The following is a 26,129-nucleotide window of genomic DNA, read 5'->3' as shown; positions in this document are numbered from 1 at the left end:
ACCCCCATGCACAGAGGACCAAGGCCTCCGGCACCCCCCCACCCCACCCCAAATAGCCAACCTCCCCTGCAACCGGTGTCCAGGGCACCCAGCTGTCTGACCACCCTGGCCCGCCCCGCCCTCCCACCTGCCCTTGTCTATGGAGGACCCAGGCGTCTGCGCACCTCCCCCCATAGCCAAACCCCCCTCCCCCCACAACCTCTGCCTGAAGGCATCCTGGGGACAAGGACATCCAGCTGCTGGTCTCCAGACAACGCCCCCCTCCCCCGGCCCTTTCTTCTATGACGCACCCAGGCGACCCGGTGGCACTCTGCAGCTGAACACCCTCCTCTTGTGTATGAGGCAGCCAGGCGCCTCAGGCACCCAGGGCTCTGGGCACCCCCATCTGGGTAAGTCCCCTCGCCCTGTGAGCAAGCACTTCACCTCCAAGCAGACGCCCACGCACTTCACCAGCCCTTCCTCAGCGCTTGTGCAGGGCACCCAGGCCTCTGCGCACCTCCCCCCCACCCCGCCCAATGTTCCTCCCCGCATACAAAGGACCCGGGTGTCCCTGCTGCCCCCACCCAACTCCATCTACCAGGCTCTCAGGCAGCTGGGCCACCCCCCGCCCTTCCCCCACACACCGAGGGCCCAGGTGTCTGGGCAGGGGAGGGGTGGCTCTTTATTGGCTCTCGAGGGGGTCCCAGGGCACGCGGCAGGGTCACCTCGGGGTGCTGGGGGCGGGTCAGGTGCTGCACACCCGTGTCACGCCCATATCCCATGCCTGTCGCCCCTGCGGCCTGCCCCTCTCCCATGTGTCACAGGCGGTGCCAGCAGGTCCAGCCCCGGGAGTCACGTGTGTGCCACCCCCATGTGCTGGGGCTCACCTCGCGCTGGGTGGCCGTGGCCCGGGGCCTCGGCGGCCACACACTGGAGGCACCCAGAGCGGGCACTGGGTGACCGCAGGTGCAGGAGGACACCTGCGGGTGTGCCCCCCACCCAGAGTGCGCCCCGGCTCAGGCTGTCGGGGGTGGGGGGCAGCGGTGCCTTTGCGGTGGGCTGAAGGGACCCCAAATGCCTCCCAGTCTGCCCAAAGTCCCCTCCCCTGTCCCCAGTCTCCCCCCGTGTCTCCACATGTCCCCCCGTCCTCAGCCTCGTCCCGTGTCCCCCATGGCTCCCCTGCCTGTCCCCGCATCCTTCCCCCGCTCCCCACACGTCCACAATGTGTCCCTCTCAGCCTGACCCCAATCCCCATGTGGCCCCTGTGTCCTCTGTCTTCCTAACCTCGTCCCCACGTGTCCCCTTCGTGTCCCCACAGCCTCCACCCGCTCCCCCGGATCTCCGGAGCGTCCAGGTGGGACGGGACCTCTGGAGACCAACCTCCTCCAACCTCCTGCTCCAGCACGGTCACCCACAGCAGGTGGCCCAGCACCGCGTTTCCCAGGTGCCTTTGGAACATCGCCAAGGCTGGAGCTGCCACCACCTCGCTGGGCAACCTGCTCCGCTCCAGTGCTCCAGTGCTCCGTCACCAGCTTGGTGTCCACCAGGACCCCCCCCAGGTCCTTCTCTGCACAGCTCCTCTCCACCACGTGCCCCCCAGCCTGGCCCGGTGCCTGCGCTTACCCCTGCCCTGCGGCAGGACTCGGCCCTTCCCTTCGTTCAACTTCAGGGCGTTCCTCTCTGGCCCTCTCCAGACCCTCCACGTCCCTCTCAACAGCAAGAACCGACCAAGCCCAGCACACCGGCACTGCCGGATTCCTCCCCACCTTGTACCGCGACACCCACGCCGCGTCTCAGACGGGCACTGGCGTGAGCTCGTCCTTTCAGAGCTCTTCCTTTCGGGGCATAAACCTCCTCTGGGCGGGATTTCTTCCCCAGCACGCCTACGGGAGGAAGCCGCGCTCTGCAGATGCCTCTCTTGGCCGTCCTTGGCCATTCCCCACGGCTGCAGCTATTGCAAGGCACTTATGGGGCGACTCGTGTATTTGTGTGGACGACGGAGCAGCTGTAGCTGTTTCAGTCATACCCCGGGCAGAGCGGGGACTGCTGCAGGCATCTGCCGCGGCTTCCATCACGCTTGGTGCTCACGACAGGCCGAAGTAGCTCAGCTGGGAGAGCGTTAGACTGAAGATCTAAAGGTCCCTGGTTCAAGCCCGGGCTTCGGCACTGGGCTGCCCCCCCTCTTCCCCGCCTCTTTTGCGGAGCCGGGCGTCCCGGCCATGCGCCACCTGCACCTCTTGCCCTTCTCACTCCTCCTGCCCATCTCACCACTGCCTCCCTACCCCTGTGCACTTCCCCCTCCTCCACCTTGCCTCCCTCTCCAACACTCTCCCCAAATCCATGGCCACCTCCCTCAGGGACACCAGGCCTCTTTCCTCCACCCAGTGAGCCGCCCGCCCGCCCGCCCGCCCGCGCCTTCCTGCCTGTCTTATGGATGCCACAAAGCCTTCTCCACCTGCCTCCCTCCCCTCACCGCCTCCCTGGAGCCCTCCTCCAGCTCTCCCCACCGCTGGCCATGCTGGTGGCTCTTCCATGCTCTTGGGCGCCTCCAGGCGTGAAGCCTCTCATCCACAGCAGGAGGAACGAGGAGCTGCAGGGACCCAGGCATCCGCGGCCCCCCCTGCCAGCCCCATTTGCCCCAGGGATGGAGGAACCGTGCATCCAAACAACCCCCAAGAGCTCACCCACTGCCCTCCTTTGGCAGGGACCCAGCAGTCTGGGGGAACCCCGGCATCCGAGGGTTGAAGGCATCCACGTGCCACCCCCAGCCAAACCCCCTCACCCCCATGCACAGAGGACCAAGGCCTCCGGCACCCCCCCACCCCACCCCAAATAGCCAACCTCCCCTGCAACCTGTGTCCAGGGCACCCAGCTGTCTGACCACCCTGGCCCGCCCCGCCCTCCCACCTGCCCTTGTCTATGGAGGACCCAGGCGTCTGCGCACCTCCCCCCATAGCCAAACCCCCCTCCCCCCACAACCTCTGCCTGAAGGCATCCTGGGGACAAGGACATCCAGCTGCTGGTCTCCAGACAACGCCCCCCTCCCCCGGCCCTTTCTTCTATGACGCACCCAGGCGACCCGGTGGCACTCTGCAGCTGAACACCCTCCTCTTGTGTATGAGGCAGCCAGGCGCCTCAGGCACCCAGGGCTCTGGGCACCCCCATCTGGGTAAGTCCCCTCGCCCTGTGAGCAAGCACTTCACCTCCAAGCAGACGCCCACGCACTTCACCAGCCCTTCCTCAGCGCTTGTGCAGGGCACCCAGGCCTCTGCGCACCTCCCCCCCACCCCGCCCAATGTTCCTCCCCGCATACAAAGGACCCGGGTGTCCCTGCTGCCCCCACCCAACTCCATCTACCAGGCTCTCAGGCAGCTGGGCCACCCCCCGCCCTTCCCCCACACACCGAGGGCCCAGGTGTCTGGGCAGGGGAGGGGTGGCTCTTTATTGGCTCTCGAGGGGGTCCCAGGGCACGCGGCAGGGTCACCTCGGGGTGCTGGGGGCGGGTCAGGTGCTGCACACCCGTGTCACGCCCATATCCCATGCCTGTCGCCCCTGCGGCCTGCCCCTCTCCCATGTGTCACAGGCGGTGCCAGCAGGTCCAGCCCCGGGAGTCACGTGTGTGCCACCCCCATGTGCTGGGGCTCACCTCGCGCTGGGTGGCCGTGGCCCGGGGCCTCGGCGGCCACACACTGGAGGCACCCAGAGCGGGCACTGGGTGACCGCAGGTGCAGGAGGACACCTGCGGGTGTGCCCCCCACCCAGAGTGCGCCCCGGCTCAGGCTGTCGGGGGTGGGGGGCAGCGGTGCCTTTGCGGTGGGCTGAAGGGACCCCAAATGCCTCCCAGTCTGCCCAAAGTCCCCTCCCCTGTCCCCAGTCTCCCCCCGCGTCTCCACATGTCCCCCCGTCCTCAGCCTCGTCCCGTGTCCCCCATGGCTCCCCTGCCTGTCCCCGCATCCTTCCCCCGCTCCCCACACGTCCACAATGTGTCCCTCTCAGCCTGACCCCAATCCCCATGTGGCCCCTGTGTCCTCTGTCTTCCTAACCTCGTCCCCACGTGTCCCCTTCGTGTCCCCACAGCCTCCACCCGCTCCCCCGGATCTCCGGAGCGTCCAGGTGGGACGGGACCTCTGGAGACCAACCTCCTCCAACCTCCTGCTCCAGCACGGTCACCCACAGCAGGTGGCCCAGCACCGCGTTTCCCAGGTGCCTTTGGAACATCGCCAAGGCTGGAGCTGCCACCACCTCGCTGGGCAACCTGCTCCGCTCCAGTGCTCCAGTGCTCCGTCACCAGCTTGGTGTCCACCAGGACCCCCCCCAGGTCCTTCTCTGCACAGCTCCTCTCCACCACGTGCCCCCCAGCCTGGCCCGGTGCCTGCGCTTACCCCTGCCCTGCGGCAGGACTCGGCCCTTCCCTTCGTTCAACTTCAGGGCGTTCCTCTCTGGCCCTCTCCAGACCCTCCACGTCCCTCTCAACAGCAAGAACCGACCAAGCCCAGCACACCGGCACTGCCGGATTCCTCCCCACCTTGTACCGCGACACCCACGCCGCGTCTCAGACGGGCACTGGCGTGAGCTCGTCCTTTCAGAGCTCTTCCTTTCGGGGCATAAACCTCCTCTGGGCGGGATTTCTTCCCCAGCACGCCTACGGGAGGAAGCCGCGCTCTGCAGATGCCTCTCTTGGCCGTCCTTGGCCATTCCCCACGGCTGCAGCTATTGCAAGGCACTTATGGGGCGACTCGTGTATTTGTGTGGACGACGGAGCAGCTGTAGCTGTTTCAGTCATACCCCGGGCAGAGCGGGGACTGCTGCAGGCATCTGCCGCGGCTTCCATCACGCTTGGTGCTCACGACAGGCCGAAGTAGCTCAGCTGGGAGAGCGTTAGACTGAAGATCTAAAGGTCCCTGGTTCAAGCCCGGGCTTCGGCACTGGGCTGCCCCCCCTCTTCCCCGCCTCTTTTGCGGAGCCGGGCGTCCCGGCCATGCGCCACCTGCACCTCTTGCCCTTCTCACTCCTCCTGCCCATCTCACCACTGCCTCCCTACCCCTGTGCACTTCCCCCTCCTCCACCTTGCCTCCCTCTCCAACACTCTCCCCAAATCCATGGCCACCTCCCTCAGGGACACCAGGCCTCTTTCCTCCACCCAGTGAGCCGCCCGCCCGCCCGCCCGCCCGCCCGCACCTTCCTGCCTGTCTTATGGATGCCACAAAGCCTTCTCCACCTGCCTCCCTCCCCTCACCGCCTCCCTGGAGCCCTCCTCCAGCTCTCCCCACCGCTGGCCATGCTGGTGGCTCTTCCATGCTCTTGGGCGCCTCCAGGCGTGAAGCCTCTCATCCACAGCAGGAGGAACGAGGAGCTGCAGGGACCCAGGCATCCGCGGCCCCCCCTGCCAGCCCCATTTGCCCCAGGGATGGAGGAACCGTGCATCCAAACAACCCCCAAGAGCTCACCCACTGCCCTCCTTTGGCAGGGACCCAGCAGTCTGGGGGAACCCCGGCATCCGAGGGTTGAAGGCATCCACGTGCCACCCCCAGCCAAACCCCCTCACCCCCATGCACAGAGGACCAAGGCCTCCGGCACCCCCCCACCCCACCCCAAATAGCCAACCTCCCCTGCAACCTGTGTCCAGGGCACCCAGCTGTCTGACCACCCTGGCCCGCCCCGCCCTCCCACCTGCCCTTGTCTATGGAGGACCCAGGCGTCTGCGCACCTCCCCCCATAGCCAAACCCCCCTCCCCCCACAACCTCTGCCTGAAGGCATCCTGGGGACAAGGACATCCAGCTGCTGGTCTCCAGACAACGCCCCCCTCCCCCGGCCCTTTCTTCTATGACGCACCCAGGCGACCCGGTGGCACTCTGCAGCTGAACACCCTCCTCTTGTGTATGAGGCAGCCAGGCGCCTCAGGCACCCAGGGCTCTGGGCACCCCCATCTGGGTAAGTCCCCTCGCCCTGTGAGCAAGCACTTCACCTCCAAGCAGACGCCCACGCACTTCACCAGCCCTTCCTCAGCGCTTGTGCAGGGCACCCAGGCCTCTGCGCACCTCCCCCCCACCCCGCCCAATGTTCCTCCCCGCATACAAAGGACCCGGGTGTCCCTGCTGCCCCCACCCAACTCCATCTACCAGGCTCTCAGGCAGCTGGGCCACCCCCCGCCCTTCCCCCACACACCGAGGGCCCAGGTGTCTGGGCAGGGGAGGGGTGGCTCTTTATTGGCTCTCGAGGGGGTCCCAGGGCACGCGGCAGGGTCACCTCGGGGTGCTGGGGGCGGGTCAGGTGCTGCACACCCGTGTCACGCCCATATCCCATGCCTGTCGCCCCTGCGGCCTGCCCCTCTCCCATGTGTCACAGGCGGTGCCAGCAGGTCCAGCCCCGGGAGTCACGTGTGTGCCACCCCCATGTGCTGGGGCTCACCTCGCGCTGGGTGGCCGTGGCCCGGGGCCTCGGCGGCCACACACTGGAGGCACCCAGAGCGGGCACTGGGTGACCGCAGGTGCAGGAGGACACCTGCGGGTGTGCCCCCCACCCAGAGTGCGCCCCGGCTCAGGCTGTCGGGGGTGGGGGGCAGCGGTGCCTTTGCGGTGGGCTGAAGGGACCCCAAATGCCTCCCAGTCTGCCCAAAGTCCCCTCCCCTGTCCCCAGTCTCCCCCCGCGTCTCCACATGTCCCCCCGTCCTCAGCCTCGTCCCGTGTCCCCCATGGCTCCCCTGCCTGTCCCCGCATCCTTCCCCCGCTCCCCACACGTCCACAATGTGTCCCTCTCAGCCTGACCCCAATCCCCATGTGGCCCCTGTGTCCTCTGTCTTCCTAACCTCGTCCCCACGTGTCCCCTTCGTGTCCCCACAGCCTCCACCCGCTCCCCCGGATCTCCGGAGCGTCCAGGTGGGACGGGACCTCTGGAGACCAACCTCCTCCAACCTCCTGCTCCAGCACGGTCACCCACAGCAGGTGGCCCAGCACCGCGTTTCCCAGGTGCCTTTGGAACATCGCCAAGGCTGGAGCTGCCACCACCTCGCTGGGCAACCTGCTCCGCTCCAGTGCTCCAGTGCTCCGTCACCAGCTTGGTGTCCACCAGGACCCCCCCAGGTCCTTCTCTGCACAGCTCCTCTCCACCACGTGCCCCCCAGCCTGGCCCGGTGCCTGCGCTTACCCCTGCCCTGCGGCAGGACTCGGCCCTTCCCTTCGTTCAACTTCAGGGCGTTCCTCTCTGGCCCTCTCCAGACCCTCCACGTCCCTCTCAACAGCAAGAACCGACCAAGCCCAGCACACCGGCACTGCCGGATTCCTCCCCACCTTGTACCGCGACACCCACGCCGCGTCTCAGACGGGCACTGGCGTGAGCTCGTCCTTTCAGAGCTCTTCCTTTCGGGGCATAAACCTCCTCTGGGCGGGATTTCTTCCCCAGCACGCCTACGGGAGGAAGCCGCGCTCTGCAGATGCCTCTCTTGGCCGTCCTTGGCCATTCCCCACGGCTGCAGCTATTGCAAGGCACTTATGGGGCGACTCGTGTATTTGTGTGGACGACGGAGCAGCTGTAGCTGTTTCAGTCATACCCCGGGCAGAGCGGGGACTGCTGCAGGCATCTGCCGCGGCTTCCATCACGCTTGGTGCTCACGACAGGCCGAAGTAGCTCAGCTGGGAGAGCGTTAGACTGAAGATCTAAAGGTCCCTGGTTCAAGCCCGGGCTTCGGCACTGGGCTGCCCCCCCCTCTTCCCCGCCTCTTTTGCGGAGCCGGGCGTCCCGGCCATGCGCCACCTGCACCTCTTGCCCTTCTCACTCCTCCTGCCCATCTCACCACTGCCTCCCTACCCCTGTGCACTTCCCCCTCCTCCACCTTGCCTCCCTCTCCAACACTCTCCCCAAATCCATGGCCACCTCCCTCAGGGACACCAGGCCTCTTTCCTCCACCCAGTGAGCCGCCCGCCCGCCCGCCCGCCCGCCCGCACCTTCCTGCCTGTCTTATGGATGCCACAAAGCCTTCTCCACCTGCCTCCCTCCCCTCACCGCCTCCCTGGAGCCCTCCTCCAGCTCTCCCCACCGCTGGCCATGCTGGTGGCTCTTCCATGCTCTTGGGCGCCTCCAGGCGTGAAGCCTCTCATCCACAGCAGGAGGAACGAGGAGCTGCAGGGACCCAGGCATCCGCGGCCCCCCCTGCCAGCCCCATTTGCCCCAGGGATGGAGGAACCGTGCATCCAAACAACCCCCAAGAGCTCACCCACTGCCCTCCTTTGGCAGGGACCCAGCAGTCTGGGGGAACCCCGGCATCCGAGGGTTGAAGGCATCCACGTGCCACCCCCAGCCAAACCCCCTCACCCCCATGCACAGAGGACCAAGGCCTCCGGCACCCCCCCACCCCACCCCAAATAGCCAACCTCCCCTGCAACCTGTGTCCAGGGCACCCAGCTGTCTGACCACCCTGGCCCGCCCCGCCCTCCCACCTGCCCTTGTCTATGGAGGACCCAGGCGTCTGCGCACCTCCCCCCATAGCCAAACCCCCCTCCCCCCACAACCTCTGCCTGAAGGCATCCTGGGGACAAGGACATCCAGCTGCTGGTCTCCAGACAACGCCCCCCTCCCCCGGCCCTTTCTTCTATGACGCACCCAGGCGACCCGGTGGCACTCTGCAGCTGAACACCCTCCTCTTGTGTATGAGGCAGCCAGGCGCCTCAGGCACCCAGGGCTCTGGGCACCCCCATCTGGGTAAGTCCCCTCGCCCTGTGAGCAAGCACTTCACCTCCAAGCAGACGCCCACGCACTTCACCAGCCCTTCCTCAGCGCTTGTGCAGGGCACCCAGGCCTCTGCGCACCTCCCCCCCACCCCGCCCAATGTTCCTCCCCGCATACAAAGGACCCGGGTGTCCCTGCTGCCCCCACCCAACTCCATCTACCAGGCTCTCAGGCAGCTGGGCCACCCCCCGCCCTTCCCCCACACACCGAGGGCCCAGGTGTCTGGGCAGGGGAGGGGTGGCTCTTTATTGGCTCTCGAGGGGGTCCCAGGGCACGCGGCAGGGTCACCTCGGGGTGCTGGGGGCGGGTCAGGTGCTGCACACCCGTGTCACGCCCATATCCCATGCCTGTCGCCCCTGCGGCCTGCCCCTCTCCCATGTGTCACAGGCGGTGCCAGCAGGTCCAGCCCCGGGAGTCACGTGTGTGCCACCCCCATGTGCTGGGGCTCACCTCGCGCTGGGTGGCCGTGGCCCGGGGCCTCGGCGGCCACACACTGGAGGCACCCAGAGCGGGCACTGGGTGACCGCAGGTGCAGGAGGACACCTGCGGGTGTGCCCCCCACCCAGAGTGCGCCCCGGCTCAGGCTGTCGGGGGTGGGGGGCAGCGGTGCCTTTGCGGTGGGCTGAAGGGACCCCAAATGCCTCCCAGTCTGCCCAAAGTCCCCTCCCCTGTCCCCAGTCTCCCCCCGTGTCTCCACATGTCCCCCCGTCCTCAGCCTCGTCCCGTGTCCCCCATGGCTCCCCTGCCTGTCCCCGCATCCTTCCCCCGCTCCCCACACGTCCACAATGTGTCCCTCTCAGCCTGACCCCAATCCCCATGTGGCCCCTGTGTCCTCTGTCTTCCTAACCTCGTCCCCACGTGTCCCCTTCGTGTCCCCACAGCCTCCACCCGCTCCCCCGGATCTCCGGAGCGTCCAGGTGGGACGGGACCTCTGGAGACCAACCTCCTCCAACCTCCTGCTCCAGCACGGTCACCCACAGCAGGTGGCCCAGCACCGCGTTTCCCAGGTGCCTTTGGAACATCGCCAAGGCTGGAGCTGCCACCACCTCGCTGGGCAACCTGCTCCGCTCCAGTGCTCCAGTGCTCCGTCACCAGCTTGGTGTCCACCAGGACCCCCCCCAGGTCCTTCTCTGCACAGCTCCTCTCCACCACGTGCCCCCCAGCCTGGCCCGGTGCCTGCGCTTACCCCTGCCCTGCGGCAGGACTCGGCCCTTCCCTTCGTTCAACTTCAGGGCGTTCCTCTCTGGCCCTCTCCAGACCCTCCACGTCCCTCTCAACAGCAAGAACCGACCAAGCCCAGCACACCGGCACTGCCGGATTCCTCCCCACCTTGTACCGCGACACCCACGCCGCGTCTCAGACGGGCACTGGCGTGAGCTCGTCCTTTCAGAGCTCTTCCTTTCGGGGCATAAACCTCCTCTGGGCGGGATTTCTTCCCCAGCACGCCTACGGGAGGAAGCCGCGCTCTGCAGATGCCTCTCTTGGCCGTCCTTGGCCATTCCCCACGGCTGCAGCTATTGCAAGGCACTTATGGGGCGACTCGTGTATTTGTGTGGACGACGGAGCAGCTGTAGCTGTTTCAGTCATACCCCGGGCAGAGCGGGGACTGCTGCAGGCATCTGCCGCGGCTTCCATCACGCTTGGTGCTCACGACAGGCCGAAGTAGCTCAGCTGGGAGAGCGTTAGACTGAAGATCTAAAGGTCCCTGGTTCAAGCCCGGGCTTCGGCACTGGGCTGCCCCCCCCTCTTCCCCGCCTCTTTTGCGGAGCCGGGCGTCCCGGCCATGCGCCACCTGCACCTCTTGCCCTTCTCACTCCTCCTGCCCATCTCACCACTGCCTCCCTACCCCTGTGCACTTCCCCCTCCTCCACCTTGCCTCCCTCTCCAACACTCTCCCCAAATCCATGGCCACCTCCCTCAGGGACACCAGGCCTCTTTCCTCCACCCAGTGAGCCGCCCGCCCGCCCGCCCACCCGCGCCTTCCTGCCTGTCTTATGGATGCCACAAAGCCTTCTCCACCTGCCTCCCTCCCCTCACCGCCTCCCTGGAGCCCTCCTCCAGCTCTCCCCACCGCTGGCCATGCTGGTGGCTCTTCCATGCTCTTGGGCGCCTCCAGGCGTGAAGCCTCTCATCCACAGCAGGAGGAACGAGGAGCTGCAGGGACCCAGGCATCCGCGGCCCCCCCTGCCAGCCCCATTTGCCCCAGGGATGGAGGAACCGTGCATCCAAACAACCCCCAAGAGCTCACCCACTGCCCTCCTTTGGCAGGGACCCAGCAGTCTGGGGGAACCCCGGCATCCGAGGGTTGAAGGCATCCACGTGCCACCCCCAGCCAAACCCCCTCACCCCCATGCACAGAGGACCAAGGCCTCCGGCACCCCCCCACCCCACCCCAAATAGCCAACCTCCCCTGCAACCTGTGTCCAGGGCACCCAGCTGTCTGACCACCCTGGCCCGCCCCGCCCTCCCACCTGCCCTTGTCTATGGAGGACCCAGGCGTCTGCGCACCTCCCCCCATAGCCAAACCCCCCTCCCCCCACAACCTCTGCCTGAAGGCATCCTGGGGACAAGGACATCCAGCTGCTGGTCTCCAGACAACGCCCCCCTCCCCCGGCCCTTTCTTCTATGACGCACCCAGGCGACCCGGTGGCACTCTGCAGCTGAACACCCTCCTCTTGTGTATGAGGCAGCCAGGCGCCTCAGGCACCCAGGGCTCTGGGCACCCCCATCTGGGTAAGTCCCCTCGCCCTGTGAGCAAGCACTTCACCTCCAAGCAGACGCCCACGCACTTCACCAGCCCTTCCTCAGCGCTTGTGCAGGGCACCCAGGCCTCTGCGCACCTCCCCCCCACCCCGCCCAATGTTCCTCCCCGCATACAAAGGACCCGGGTGTCCCTGCTGCCCCCACCCAACTCCATCTACCAGGCTCTCAGGCAGCTGGGCCACCCCCCGCCCTTCCCCCACACACCGAGGGCCCAGGTGTCTGGGCAGGGGAGGGGTGGCTCTTTATTGGCTCTCGAGGGGGTCCCAGGGCACGCGGCAGGGTCACCTCGGGGTGCTGGGGGCGGGTCAGGTGCTGCACACCCGTGTCACGCCCATATCCCATGCCTGTCGCCCCTGCGGCCTGCCCCTCTCCCATGTGTCACAGGCGGTGCCAGCAGGTCCAGCCCCGGGAGTCACGTGTGTGCCACCCCCATGTGCTGGGGCTCACCTCGCGCTGGGTGGCCGTGGCCCGGGGCCTCGGCGGCCACACACTGGAGGCACCCAGAGCGGGCACTGGGTGACCGCAGGTGCAGGAGGACACCTGCGGGTGTGCCCCCCACCCAGAGTGCGCCCCGGCTCAGGCTGTCGGGGGTGGGGGGCAGCGGTGCCTTTGCGGTGGGCTGAAGGGACCCCAAATGCCTCCCAGTCTGCCCAAAGTCCCCTCCCCTGTCCCCAGTCTCCCCCCGCGTCTCCACATGTCCCCCCGTCCTCAGCCTCGTCCCGTGTCCCCCATGGCTCCCCTGCCTGTCCCCGCATCCTTCCCCCGCTCCCCACACGTCCACAATGTGTCCCTCTCAGCCTGACCCCAATCCCCATGTGGCCCCTGTGTCCTCTGTCTTCCTAACCTCGTCCCCACGTGTCCCCTTCGTGTCCCCACAGCCTCCACCCGCTCCCCCGGATCTCCGGAGCGTCCAGGTGGGACGGGACCTCTGGAGACCAACCTCCTCCAACCTCCTGCTCCAGCACGGTCACCCACAGCAGGTGGCCCAGCACCGCGTTTCCCAGGTGCCTTTGGAACATCGCCAAGGCTGGAGCTGCCACCACCTCGCTGGGCAACCTGCTCCGCTCCAGTGCTCCAGTGCTCCGTCACCAGCTTGGTGTCCACCAGGACCCCCCCCAGGTCCTTCTCTGCACAGCTCCTCTCCACCACGTGCCCCCCAGCCTGGCCCGGTGCCTGCGCTTACCCCTGCCCTGCGGCAGGACTCGGCCCTTCCCTTCGTTCAACTTCAGGGCGTTCCTCTCTGGCCCTCTCCAGACCCTCCACGTCCCTCTCAACAGCAAGAACCGACCAAGCCCAGCACACCGGCACTGCCGGATTCCTCCCCACCTTGTACCGCGACACCCACGCCGCGTCTCAGACGGGCACTGGCGTGAGCTCGTCCTTTCAGAGCTCTTCCTTTCGGGGCATAAACCTCCTCTGGGCGGGATTTCTTCCCCAGCACGCCTACGGGAGGAAGCCGCGCTCTGCAGATGCCTCTCTTGGCCGTCCTTGGCCATTCCCCACGGCTGCAGCTATTGCAAGGCACTTATGGGGCGACTCGTGTATTTGTGTGGACGACGGAGCAGCTGTAGCTGTTTCAGTCATACCCCGGGCAGAGCGGGGACTGCTGCAGGCATCTGCCGCGGCTTCCATCACGCTTGGTGCTCACGACAGGCCGAAGTAGCTCAGCTGGGAGAGCGTTAGACTGAAGATCTAAAGGTCCCTGGTTCAAGCCCGGGCTTCGGCACTGGGCTGCCCCCCCCTCTTCCCCGCCTCTTTTGCGGAGCCGGGCGTCCCGGCCATGCGCCACCTGCACCTCTTGCCCTTCTCACTCCTCCTGCCCATCTCACCACTGCCTCCCTACCCCTGTGCACTTCCCCCTCCTCCACCTTGCCTCCCTCTCCAACACTCTCCCCAAATCCATGGCCACCTCCCTCAGGGACACCAGGCCTCTTTCCTCCACCCAGTGAGCCGCCCGCCCGCCCGCCCGCCCGCGCCTTCCTGCCTGTCTTATGGATGCCACAAAGCCTTCTCCACCTGCCTCCCTCCCCTCACCGCCTCCCTGGAGCCCTCCTCCAGCTCTCCCCACCGCTGGCCATGCTGGTGGCTCTTCCATGCTCTTGGGCGCCTCCAGGCGTGAAGCCTCTCATCCACAGCAGGAGGAACGAGGAGCTGCAGGGACCCAGGCATCCGCGGCCCCCCCTGCCAGCCCCATTTGCCCCAGGGATGGAGGAACCGTGCATCCAAACAACCCCCAAGAGCTCACCCACTGCCCTCCTTTGGCAGGGACCCAGCAGTCTGGGGGAACCCCGGCATCCGAGGGTTGAAGGCATCCACGTGCCACCCCCAGCCAAACCCCCTCACCCCCATGCACAGAGGACCAAGGCCTCCGGCACCCCCCCACCCCACCCCAAATAGCCAACCTCCCCTGCAACCTGTGTCCAGGGCACCCAGCTGTCTGACCACCCTGGCCCGCCCCGCCCTCCCACCTGCCCTTGTCTATGGAGGACCCAGGCGTCTGCGCACCTCCCCCCATAGCCAAACCCCCCTCCCCCCACAACCTCTGCCTGAAGGCATCCTGGGGACAAGGACATCCAGCTGCTGGTCTCCAGACAACGCCCCCCTCCCCCGGCCCTTTCTTCTATGACGCACCCAGGCGACCCGGTGGCACTCTGCAGCTGAACACCCTCCTCTTGTGTATGAGGCAGCCAGGCGCCTCAGGCACCCAGGGCTCTGGGCACCCCCATCTGGGTAAGTCCCCTCGCCCTGTGAGCAAGCACTTCACCTCCAAGCAGACGCCCACGCACTTCACCAGCCCTTCCTCAGCGCTTGTGCAGGGCACCCAGGCCTCTGCGCACCTCCCCCCCACCCCGCCCAATGTTCCTCCCCGCATACAAAGGACCCGGGTGTCCCTGCTGCCCCCACCCAACTCCATCTACCAGGCTCTCAGGCAGCTGGGCCACCCCCCGCCCTTCCCCCACACACCGAGGGCCCAGGTGTCTGGGCAGGGGAGGGGTGGCTCTTTATTGGCTCTCGAGGGGGTCCCAGGGCACGCGGCAGGGTCACCTCGGGGTGCTGGGGGCGGGTCAGGTGCTGCACACCCGTGTCACGCCCATATCCCATGCCTGTCGCCCCTGCGGCCTGCCCCTCTCCCATGTGTCACAGGCGGTGCCAGCAGGTCCAGCCCCGGGAGTCACGTGTGTGCCACCCCCATGTGCTGGGGCTCACCTCGCGCTGGGTGGCCGTGGCCCGGGGCCTCGGCGGCCACACACTGGAGGCACCCAGAGCGGGCACTGGGTGACCGCAGGTGCAGGAGGACACCTGCGGGTGTGCCCCCCACCCAGAGTGCGCCCCGGCTCAGGCTGTCGGGGGTGGGGGGCAGCGGTGCCTTTGCGGTGGGCTGAAGGGACCCCAAATGCCTCCCAGTCTGCCCAAAGTCCCCTCCCCTGTCCCCAGTCTCCCCCCGCGTCTCCACATGTCCCCCCGTCCTCAGCCTCGTCCCGTGTCCCCCATGGCTCCCCTGCCTGTCCCCGCATCCTTCCCCCGCTCCCCACACGTCCACAATGTGTCCCTCTCAGCCTGACCCCAATCCCCATGTGGCCCCTGTGTCCTCTGTCTTCCTAACCTCGTCCCCACGTGTCCCCTTCGTGTCCCCACAGCCTCCACCCGCTCCCCCGGATCTCCGGAGCGTCCAGGTGGGACGGGACCTCTGGAGACCAACCTCCTCCAACCTCCTGCTCCAGCACGGTCACCCACAGCAGGTGGCCCAGCACCGCGTTTCCCAGGTGCCTTTGGAACATCGCCAAGGCTGGAGCTGCCACCACCTCGCTGGGCAACCTGCTCCGCTCCAGTGCTCCAGTGCTCCGTCACCAGCTTGGTGTCCACCAGGACCCCCCCCAGGTCCTTCTCTGCACAGCTCCTCTCCACCACGTGCCCCCCAGCCTGGCCCGGTGCCTGCGCTTACCCCTGCCCTGCGGCAGGACTCGGCCCTTCCCTTCGTTCAACTTCAGGGCGTTCCTCTCTGGCCCTCTCCAGACCCTCCACGTCCCTCTCAACAGCAAGAACCGACCAAGCCCAGCACACCGGCACTGCCGGATTCCTCCCCACCTTGTACCGCGACACCCACGCCGCGTCTCAGACGGGCACTGGCGTGAGCTCGTCCTTTCAGAGCTCTTCCTTTCGGGGCATAAACCTCCTCTGGGCGGGATTTCTTCCCCAGCACGCCTACGGGAGGAAGCCGCGCTCTGCAGATGCCTCTCTTGGCCGTCCTTGGCCATTCCCCACGGCTGCAGCTATTGCAAGGCACTTATGGGGCGACTCGTGTATTTGTGTGGACGACGGAGCAGCTGTAGCTGTTTCAGTCATACCCCGGGCAGAGCGGGGACTGCTGCAGGCATCTGCCGCGGCTTCCATCACGCTTGGTGCTCACGACAGGCCGAAGTAGCTCAGCTGGGAGAGCGTTAGACTGAAGATCTAAAGGTCCCTGGTTCAAGCCCGGGCTTCGGCACTGGGCTGCCCCCCCCTCTTCCCCGCCTCTTTTGCGGAGCCGGGCGTCCCGGCCATGCGCCACCTGCACCTCTTGCCCTTCTCACTCCTCCTGCCCATCTCACCACTGCCTCCCTACCCCTGTGCACTTCCCCCTCCTCCACCTTGCCTCCCTCTCCAACACTCTCCCCAAATCCATGGCCACCTCCCTCAGGGACACCAGGCCTCTTTCCTCCACCCAGTGAGCCGCCCGCCCGCCCGCCCGCCCGCGCCTTCCTGCCTGTCTTATGGATGCCACAAAGCCTTCTCCACCTGCCTCCCTCCCCTCACCGCCTCCCTGGAGCCCTCCTCCAGCTCTCCCCACCGCTGGCCATGCTGGTGGCTCTTCCATGCTCTTGGGCGCCTCCAGGCGTGAAGCCTCTCATCCACAGCAGGAGGAACGAGGAGCTGCAGGGACCCAGGCATCCGCGGCCCCCCCTGCCAGCCCCATTTGCCCCAGGGATGGAGGAACCGTGCATCCAAACAACCCCCAAGAGCTCACCCACTGCCCTCCTTTGGCAGGGACCCAGCAGTCTGGGGGAACCCCGGCATCCGAGGGTTGAAGGCATCCACGTGCCACCCCCAGCCAAACCCCCTCACCCCCATGCACAGAGGACCAAGGCCTCCGGCACCCCCCCACCCCACCCCAAATAGCCAACCTCCCCTGCAACCGGTGTCCAGGGCACCCAGCTGTCTGACCACCCTGGCCCGCCCCGCCCTCCCACCTGCCCTTGTCTATGGAGGACCCAGGCGTCTGCGCACCTCCCCCCATAGCCAAACCCCCCTCCCCCCACAACCTCTGCCTGAAGGCATCCTGGGGACAAGGACATCCAGCTGCTGGTCTCCAGACAACGCCCCCCTCCCCCGGCCCTTTCTTCTATGACGCACCCAGGCGACCCGGTGGCACTCTGCAGCTGAACACCCTCCTCTTGTGTATGAGGCAGCCAGGCGCCTCAGGCACCCAGGGCTCTGGGCACCCCCATCTGGGTAAGTCCCCTCGCCCTGTGAGCAAGCACTTCACCTCCAAGCAGACGCCCACGCACTTCACCAGCCCTTCCTCAGCGCTTGTGCAGGGCACCCAGGCCTCTGCGCACCTCCCCCCCACCCCGCCCAATGTTCCTCCCCGCATACAAAGGACCCGGGTGTCCCTGCTGCCCCCACCCAACTCCATCTACCAGGCTCTCAGGCAGCTGGGCCACCCCCCGCCCTTCCCCCACACACCGAGGGCCCAGGTGTCTGGGCAGGGGAGGGGTGGCTCTTTATTGGCTCTCGAGGGGGTCCCAGGGCACGCGGCAGGGTCACCTCGGGGTGCTGGGGGCGGGTCAGGTGCTGCACACCCGTGTCACGCCCATATCCCATGCCTGTCGCCCCTGCGGCCTGCCCCTCTCCCATGTGTCACAGGCGGTGCCAGCAGGTCCAGCCCCGGGAGTCACGTGTGTGCCACCCCCATGTGCTGGGGCTCACCTCGCGCTGGGTGGCCGTGGCCCGGGGCCTCGGCGGCCACACACTGGAGGCACCCAGAGCGGGCACTGGGTGACCGCAGGTGCAGGAGGACACCTGCGGGTGTGCCCCCCACCCAGAGTGCGCCCCGGCTCAGGCTGTCGGGGGTGGGGGGCAGCGGTGCCTTTGCGGTGGGCTGAAGGGACCCCAAATGCCTCCCAGTCTGCCCAAAGTCCCCTCCCCTGTCCCCAGTCTCCCCCCGTGTCTCCACATGTCCCCCCGTCCTCAGCCTCGTCCCGTGTCCCCCATGGCTCCCCTGCCTGTCCCCGCATCCTTCCCCCGCTCCCCACACGTCCACAATGTGTCCCTCTCAGCCTGACCCCAATCCCCATGTGGCCCCTGTGTCCTCTGTCTTCCTAACCTCGTCCCCACGTGTCCCCTTCGTGTCCCCACAGCCTCCACCCGCTCCCCCGGATCTCCAGAGCGTCCAGGTGGGACGGGACCTCTGGAGACCAACCTCCTCCAACCTCCTGCTCCAGCACGGTCACCCACAGCAGGTGGCCCAGCACCGCGTTTCCCAGGTGCCTTTGGAACATCGCCAAGGCTGGAGCTGCCACCACCTCGCTGGGCAACCTGCTCCGCTCCAGTGCTCCAGTGCTCCGTCACCAGCTTGGTGTCCACCAGGACCCCCCCCAGGTCCTTCTCTGCACAGCTCCTCTCCACCACGTGCCCCCCAGCCTGGCCCGGTGCCTGCGCTTACCCCTGCCCTGCGGCAGGACTCGGCCCTTCCCTTCGTTCAACTTCAGGGCGTTCCTCTCTGGCCCTCTCCAGACCCTCCACGTCCCTCTCAACAGCAAGAACCGACCAAGCCCAGCACACCGGCACTGCCGGATTCCTCCCCACCTTGTACCGCGACACCCACGCCGCGTCTCAGACGGGCACTGGCGTGAGCTCGTCCTTTCAGAGCTCTTCCTTTCGGGGCATAAACCTCCTCTGGGCGGGATTTCTTCCCCAGCACGCCTACGGGAGGAAGCCGCGCTCTGCAGATGCCTCTCTTGGCCGTCCTTGGCCATTCCCCACGGCTGCAGCTATTGCAAGGCACTTATGGGGCGACTCGTGTATTTGTGTGGACGACGGAGCAGCTGTAGCTGTTTCAGTCATACCCCGGGCAGAGCGGGGACTGCTGCAGGCATCTGCCGCGGCTTCCATCACGCTTGGTGCTCACGACAGGCCGAAGTAGCTCAGCTGGGAGAGCGTTAGACTGAAGATCTAAAGGTCCCTGGTTCAAGCCCGGGCTTCGGCACTGGGCTGCCCCCCCTCTTCCCCGCCTCTTTTGCGGAGCCGGGCGTCCCGGCCATGCGCCACCTGCACCTCTTGCCCTTCTCACTCCTTCTGCCCATCTCACCACTGCCTCCCTACCCCTGTGCACTTCCCCCTCCTCCACCTTGCCTCCCTCTCCAACACTCTCCCCAAATCCATGGCCACCTCCCTCAGGGACACCAGGCCTCTTTCCTCCACCCAGTGAGCCGCCCGCCCGCCCGCCCGCCCGCGCCTTCCTGCCTGTCTTATGGATGCCACAAAGCCTTCTCCACCTGCCTCCCTCCCCTCACCGCCTCCCTGGAGCCCTCCTCCAGCTCTCCCCACCGCTGGCCATGCTGGTGGCTCTTCCATGCTCTTGGGTGCCTCCAGGCGTGAAGCCTCTCATCCACAGCAGGACCAAGGCCTCCGGCACCCCCCCACCCCACCCCAAATAGCCAACCTCCCCTGCAACCTGTGTCCAGGGCACCCAGCTGTCTGACCACCCTGGCCCGCCCCGCCCTCCCACCTGCCCTTGTCTATGGAGGACCCAGGCGTCTGCGCACCTCCCCCCATAGCCAAACCCCCCTCCCCCCACAACCTCTGCCTGAAGGCATCCTGGGGACAAGGACATCCAGCTGCTGGTCTCCAGACAACGCCCCCCTCCCCCGGCCCTTTCTTCTATGACGCACCCAGGCGACCCGGTGGCACTCTGCAGCTGAACACCCTCCTCTTGTGTATGAGGCAGCCAGGCGCCTCAGGCACCCAGGGCTCTGGGCACCCCCATCTGGGTAAGTCCCCTCGCCCTGTGAGCAAGCACTTCACCTCCAAGCAGACGCCCACGCACTTCACCAGCCCTTCCTCAGCGCTTGTGCAGGGCACCCAGGCCTCTGCGCACCTCCCCCCCACCCCGCCCAATGTTCCTCCCCGCATACAAAGGACCCGGGTGTCCCTGCTGCCCCCACCCAACTCCATCTACCAGGCTCTCAGGCAGCTGGGCCACCCCCCGCCCTTCCCCCACACACCGAGGGCCCAGGTGTCTGGGCAGGGGAGGGGTGGCTCTTTATTGGCTCTCGAGGGGGTCCCAGGGCACGCGGCAGGGTCACCTCGGGGTGCTGGGGGCGGGTCAGGTGCTGCACACCCGTGTCACGCCCATATCCCATGCCTGTCGCCCCTGCGGCCTGCCCCTCTCCCATGTGTCACAGGCGGTGCCAGCAGGTCCAGCCCCGGGAGTCACGTGTGTGCCACCCCCATGTGCTGGGGCTCACCTCGCGCTGGGTGGCCGTGGCCCGGGGCCTCGGCGGCCACACACTGGAGGCACCCAGAGCGGGCACTGGGTGACCGCAGGTGCAGGAGGACACCTGCGGGTGTGCCCCCCACCCAGAGTGCGCCCCGGCTCAGGCTGTCGGGGGTGGGGGGCAGCGGTGCCTTTGCGGTGGGCTGAAGGGACCCCAAATGCCTCCCAGTCTGCCCAAAGTCCCCTCCCCTGTCCCCAGTCTCCCCCCGCGTCTCCACATGTCCCCCCGTCCTCAGCCTCGTCCCGTGTCCCCCATGGCTCCCCTGCCTGTCCCCGCATCCTTCCCCCGCTCCCCACACGTCCACAATGTGTCCCTCTCAGCCTGACCCCAATCCCCATGTGGCCCCTGTGTCCTCTGTCTTCCTAACCTCGTCCCCACGTGTCCCCTTCGTGTCCCCACAGCCTCCACCCGCTCCCCCGGATCTCCGGAGCGTCCAGGTGGGACGGGACCTCTGGAGACCAACCTCCTCCAACCTCCCGCTCCAGCACGGTCACCCACAGCAGGTGGCCCAGCACCGCGTTTCCCAGGTGCCTTTGGAACATCGCCAAGGCTGGAGCTGCCACCACCTCGCTGGGCAACCTGCTCCGCTCCAGTGCTCCAGTGCTCCGTCACCAGCTTGGTGTCCACCAGGACCCCCCCCAGGTCCTTCTCTGCACAGCTCCTCTCCACCACGTGCCCCCCAGCCTGGCCCGGTGCCTGCGCTTACCCCTGCCCTGCGGCAGGACTCGGCCCTTCCCTTCGTTCAACTTCAGGGCGTTCCTCTCTGGCCCTCTCCAGACCCTCCACGTCCCTCTCAACAGCAAGAACCGACCAAGCCCAGCACACCGGCACTGCCGGATTCCTCCCCACCTTGTACCGCGACACCCACGCCGCGTCTCAGACGGGCACTGGCGTGAGCTCGTCCTTTCAGAGCTCTTCCTTTCGGGGCATAAACCTCCTCTGGGCGGGATTTCTTCCCCAGCACGCCTACGGGAGGAAGCCGCGCTCTGCAGATGCCTCTCTTGGCCGTCCTTGGCCATTCCCCACGGCTGCAGCTATTGCAAGGCACTTATGGGGCGACTCGTGTATTTGTGTGGACGACGGAGCAGCTGTAGCTGTTTCAGTCATACCCCGGGCAGAGCGGGGACTGCTGCAGGCATCTGCCGCGGCTTCCATCACGCTTGGTGCTCACGACAGGCCGAAGTAGCTCAGCTGGGAGAGCGTTAGACTGAAGATCTAAAGGTCCCTGGTTCAAGCCCGGGCTTCGGCACTGGGCTGCCCCCCCTCTTCCCCGCCTCTTTTGCGGAGCCGGGCGTCCCGGCCATGCGCCACCTGCACCTCTTGCCCTTCTCACTCCTTCTGCCCATCTCACCACTGCCTCCCTACCCCTGTGCACTTCCCCCTCCTCCACCTTGCCTCCCTCTCCAACACTCTCCCCAAATCCATGGCCACCTCCCTCAGGGACACCAGGCCTCTTTCCTCCACCCAGTGAGCCGCCCACCCGCCCGCCCGCCCGCGCCTTCCTGCCTGTCTTATGGATGCCACAAAGCCTTCTCCACCTGCCTCCCTCCCCTCACCGCCTCCCTGGAGCCCTCCTCCAGCTCTCCCCACCGCTGGCCATGCTGGTGGCTCTTCCATGCTCTTGGGTGCCTCCAGGCGTGAAGCCTCTCATCCACAGCAGGACCAAGGCCTCCGGCACCCCCCCACCCCACCCCAAATAGCCAACCTCCCCTGCAACCTGTGTCCAGGGCACCCAGCTGTCTGACCACCCTGGCCCGCCCCGCCCTCCCACCTGCCCTTGTCTATGGAGGACCCAGGCGTCTGCGCACCTCCCCCCATAGCCAAACCCCCCTCCCCCCACAACCTCTGCCTGAAGGCATCCTGGGGACAAGGACATCCAGCTGCTGGTCTCCAGACAACGCCCCCCTCCCCCGGCCCTTTCTTCTATGACGCACCCAGGCGACCCGGTGGCACTCTGCAGCTGAACACCCTCCTCTTGTGTATGAGGCAGCCAGGCGCCTCAGGCACCCAGGGCTCTGGGCACCCCCATCTGGGTAAGTCCCCTCGCCCTGTGAGCAAGCACTTCACCTCCAAGCAGACGCCCACGCACTTCACCAGCCCTTCCTCAGCGCTTGTGCAGGGCACCCAGGCCTCTGCGCACCTCCCCCCCACCCCGCCCAATGTTCCTCCCCGCATACAAAGGACCCGGGTGTCCCTGCTGCCCCCACCCAACTCCATCTACCAGGCTCTCAGGCAGCTGGGCCACCCCCCACCCTTCCCCTTAATTTCAGGGGAGAAAACGTCCTCTGTGTGGGATTTCTTCCCCAGCCAGCACGCTCATCTTAGGAGGTTGATCTCCAGAGGTCCTTCGATGTCCTTGTCCCCAGGATGCCTCAGTCCTTTGGGACACAGGTTGTGGGGAGGTTGACTATTGAGAAAGGTCCCCAAACACCTGGGTTCGCTATAGACAGTGTAAGGTGGGATGGCAGGTGGAGGGGGGCGGACACCTGGGTCCTCCTCCCCCTTCAAGATCCTCCATGGTCCCCCCAAACCCCTCCATTGGCCGAAGGTACATCAGGATGGGGAAAGGGCAGAGCAAGGGTAAACCCCATCCCGCTGGGCCCTGCCTTCTCCCCCCAGCTGTGGGGTGGCACATGACCATCTCCATTCTGTGTGGGATATGACCAGGGTTGGGGCAGGCTGGGAGAAGACAGAGCAGTTCCGCGAAAGACCAAGAAGAATCAGCAAGAACCTCCTGTTGCTAAAGCCCAGGCTTCAACTAGGGACCTTTATATCTTCAAACACTCTCCCAGCTGAGCTACTTCAGCCCAGGGCTTCAACCAGGGACCTTTATATCTTCAGTCTAACACTCTCCCAGCTGAGCTGCTTCAGCCCAGGCCTGCAAGCCCTTGTGCTCCCTGCCAGCCATGCCTGTGGAGAAGACAGCAGTGAGGACAGCTGAGGGCCATGGCCAGGCTGAGAGCCACCAGCAACCTCAATCCATGGTGGCAAGGATGGTCCTTTCTCAGGGTGGGGGACTGGGCTCAGCCATTCAGCTTGGAGCATCACTCCAAGGGCTTGGGTGGCATCAGAGCCATCAGGACACTTCATTTCCCCAGTGTAACCAGGCCCCCGACTCTCTGTTCTGACCACCTCGGGAGGGACACCTTGACATCTGGTTCCCAACATGGCCACGTCAGAGATGGCTCTTGGGTCTCACAGACTCTTGGGTTTGCTGCTGGCTCCAGCTTCTGCAGAAGCTTGTTCAACTTCGTTCAGTGTGTGCAGTTCAGGGACTTGGCACCAGAGGGCTCACAAAGACACAAAATGTTGACAAGCCTTGTCTCTGCATAATTATCTTCAGTTCTGCAAGTTCTGTGTGGCTAATTGGAGAGATTTGTTTGTACAAAATTGGAACATTCTACAGTGAACAGCAATAAACAAAGATGCCCTTTTTGTCCTGCTTTTCTTATTTCTAACTATCAGAATAAGTGATATCAACATGCTCCAGTTGATGTTGATCCTGAGGGTCTCCTAACAAAGCCTGGATATGTAGGAAAAGGAAGAACCCTGAGGTCAGACAGCACATGCATGGTCTTTCTCCACATGCACCCCAACCCCATCAGGTCTTTCATCATCGACATGGGCTTTACCTCACTCTTTCCAAAATCCAACCTTTTCCCACTGAGGTTGGCAGCTGACGGTGACAGCTCATTTGCATCAATTCTCACATGCGTTACCTGGAGAACTCGCTGCGCACAGTCACACTAGGCTCTTCCTTAATGGTCAGGAAAAAAAATGAAGTCATAGTTCAATAAAAAAAGAAAATGTGTTCCTCAGCTGTCCATAAAGTCCAACTTGCCTCCTGTGAAGTGCACTTTCCACAGGGGATAACCTCACTGGCAATATGATAGATAGATGGATAGATGGATGGACAGATAGATGGATAGATAGGTGGATGGATAGATTGATGGATGGATAGATGCATACATAGAAGAGGATAGATACAAATACAATTAAGGATTTGGCAAAGGAGGCAACTGGGGGAACAACTGAAAGACCAGGTGAGCATTAACCTCACTGAAGCTGCGAGCAGCACCTCAGTAGCTGAGATGTTTCTGCAGGAAGAAAGAGGAACTGGAGGAGGAAAACTAGGTGGAGAGTGGGAAATGCAGCTGTCCAGTGAGTCTGATGTCAGACAACTTCCGAAATGACCATTTGCATCAGGATCTAGGAAATGCCTGAAAGATCGGTGAGATTCAAGACATTGAATTGGACAGGGTCATACTCTGTCACACAGGTCACATGCAGAGGTGATGGGCATCCTCAGCCAAAAGTGAGAATGAGAGTGACAGGGCCAAAAACGCTGTCTGGAATGGCCACATTTGTCCCAGTCTGAGCAGATCTGTGCGATGATGACTTCTTCCAGGCATCTCTCCTCCATCCACCCCCACTCCCACAACTACAGGTGACTCTGTCATAAAGGAGGCAGATACGAGGCTGACCTCCTCCAATGCTGGACACTGCTGGCACAGATGTCCACACCCAGCTGAATTGTCCAGACTTCCCCGTCCTGTTACCAGAGATGAAGCAGTCATTGCACTGGCAACAGGCACCTGGCCTGGGACCAGCTTGTGCTCCACAAGGGCTCTGGCAGGTCCTGGATTCTGTTTCCCAGCCCCAGTGGGGCTTCAGCTCCCCCAGAACATCTTGGAGGCATAAAAACCCCCTCTATGGGGGCAACTGGATTAAGTTCTGAATGTCAATTTTAGACAAAAGTGGGAAAGGAATTAAAACAAACAAACAAACAAAAAACCCCAGAACAAAAAAAACCTCTCCATATACCATCTATAATTGAAGAAGGTCTTAATTTTCAAAATTTACAGTGTTTTTTCATAAAAATTGTATGTTTTTTTCATACTGGTGATGCACACAACATCTGTGGCCATCCCCTTGTGCATGCAGCCATGTACCTTCTCACAGGTGGTGACAAGGATGGATAGACATTTCCCCCCCAACTTGGTCCATGCCCGTTCACTGACTCCTGGTTGTCCTTCCCATGCCTTGAAGCAGCTCCAGGAGGCTTTGCTGCACTCCCTTCCTGGGGACTGTGGTGGAGTGAGTGAAGCCAGTGTTGATGGTGGCCTTTTCACCACCATCAGGAGCCTCCCTGATGGCTCTGCTCCTTCCAAGATGATGGAGATCAACCTCAGCATGACATGGGCCAGCTCCTCCAGCACCCATGGGTGCAGCCTCTCTGGTCCCATGGGTGTGTGATGGGCCCACCTGGCTGAGGTGAACCCAAATGGGATCTTCACATAGTGACCCAAACCCTGATGTTGGAAGGAGACATTGAACATCATCCCATGCTGCCTGTCCTACTCCGGGCAGGGCCACCTAGAGCAGGTGGCTCAGGACCATGTCCAGCCACATCTGTGACAACTCCATGGATGGCAACACCACAACTCAACACCTCTCACCAGCCCCTTCCCATGGTTGACCATCCTCAAAGGGAAAATAGGTTTATGGTGAGGTTCAGTTGCCTCCATCCCTCTCCAGTGGGTGATGCTTCATTCCCATGGCTGCTGCTGGGAGGACTGGGGATGTAGCAGGCCATGGTGACACCTCACCAGTAAAAAATGGGGCAGAGGAGGTGCTGAAGAGCTGAGTGTCCTCCCTGCCCTTGGTCGCCGGGTCCCCTGCCCCACATGGCTGTGATGCTGACATAGTTATGGAAGCCCACCTGGGTGCCCTTCACATCCCTCGCGTGGGGGCCACGAGGGAGCTGGCCGTGGACTCACACGCACGTGCGCAGGGCTACAGAGGGACCCAGGCATCTGGGGGGCCCAGGTATCCAGGAAAGGCCTAAAGGGACATGGGCGTCTGAGGGACCCCAGCATCTCGGAGGGGGGAAAATGGACCTCGGCCTCCATGGGGCCCCAGACGCTGGGGTCCCTTCAGGCCTGTCCCGGACGTTGGGGCCCCCCCGGACACCGGGGCCCCCCCTCACCTTACCCGGCATAGTGGGGGAGGGAAGGGGAGCAATGACGTCACTCCCACCCGTGCCGCGGGGGGCGCATGCGCGTGGCGGCGCCATGCCCTCTCCCTTCCTCCCTCCCCCCCGCCCGCGGGGGCCGCGCGTGCGCAGT

The 26,129-nt window shown here is 64.9% G+C and overlaps 8 non-coding genes across 8 annotated transcripts; all 8 read left to right on the top strand.

Annotated features, from left to right (window-relative positions):
* Nucleotides 1-2,072: 2,072 nt before the first annotated feature.
* Nucleotides 2,073-2,145, top strand: TRNAF-GAA (transfer RNA phenylalanine (anticodon GAA)). Its single transcript has one exon. It is a non-coding gene; the product is annotated as a tRNA-Phe (tRNA).
* Nucleotides 2,146-4,831: 2,686 nt separating this feature from the next.
* On the top strand, nt 4,832-4,904 carry TRNAF-GAA (transfer RNA phenylalanine (anticodon GAA)). Its single transcript has one exon. It is a non-coding gene; the product is annotated as a tRNA-Phe (tRNA).
* A 2,689-nt stretch (nt 4,905-7,593) lies between these two features.
* On the top strand, nt 7,594-7,666 carry TRNAF-GAA (transfer RNA phenylalanine (anticodon GAA)). The gene has a single exon. It is a non-coding gene; the product is annotated as a tRNA-Phe (tRNA).
* A 2,691-nt stretch (nt 7,667-10,357) lies between these two features.
* TRNAF-GAA (transfer RNA phenylalanine (anticodon GAA)) lies at nt 10,358-10,430 on the top strand. Its single transcript has one exon. It is a non-coding gene; the product is annotated as a tRNA-Phe (tRNA).
* A 2,687-nt stretch (nt 10,431-13,117) lies between these two features.
* On the top strand, nt 13,118-13,190 carry TRNAF-GAA (transfer RNA phenylalanine (anticodon GAA)). Its single transcript has one exon. It is a non-coding gene; the product is annotated as a tRNA-Phe (tRNA).
* A 2,687-nt stretch (nt 13,191-15,877) lies between these two features.
* On the top strand, nt 15,878-15,950 carry TRNAF-GAA (transfer RNA phenylalanine (anticodon GAA)). The gene has a single exon. It is a non-coding gene; the product is annotated as a tRNA-Phe (tRNA).
* Nucleotides 15,951-18,637: 2,687 nt separating this feature from the next.
* On the top strand, nt 18,638-18,710 carry TRNAF-GAA (transfer RNA phenylalanine (anticodon GAA)). Its single transcript has one exon. It is a non-coding gene; the product is annotated as a tRNA-Phe (tRNA).
* A 2,467-nt stretch (nt 18,711-21,177) lies between these two features.
* On the top strand, nt 21,178-21,250 carry TRNAF-GAA (transfer RNA phenylalanine (anticodon GAA)). The gene has a single exon. It is a non-coding gene; the product is annotated as a tRNA-Phe (tRNA).
* Nucleotides 21,251-26,129: the final 4,879 nt, after the last annotated feature.

Source organism: Struthio camelus, chromosome 22 (genome assembly GCF_040807025.1).
Source record: "Struthio camelus isolate bStrCam1 chromosome 22, bStrCam1.hap1, whole genome shotgun sequence".
Taxonomy (NCBI): domain Eukaryota; kingdom Metazoa; phylum Chordata; class Aves; order Struthioniformes; family Struthionidae; genus Struthio; species Struthio camelus.
The sequence above is the reverse complement of the archived record's forward strand: the minus strand, read 5'-3'. Positions and strand labels throughout refer to the sequence as shown.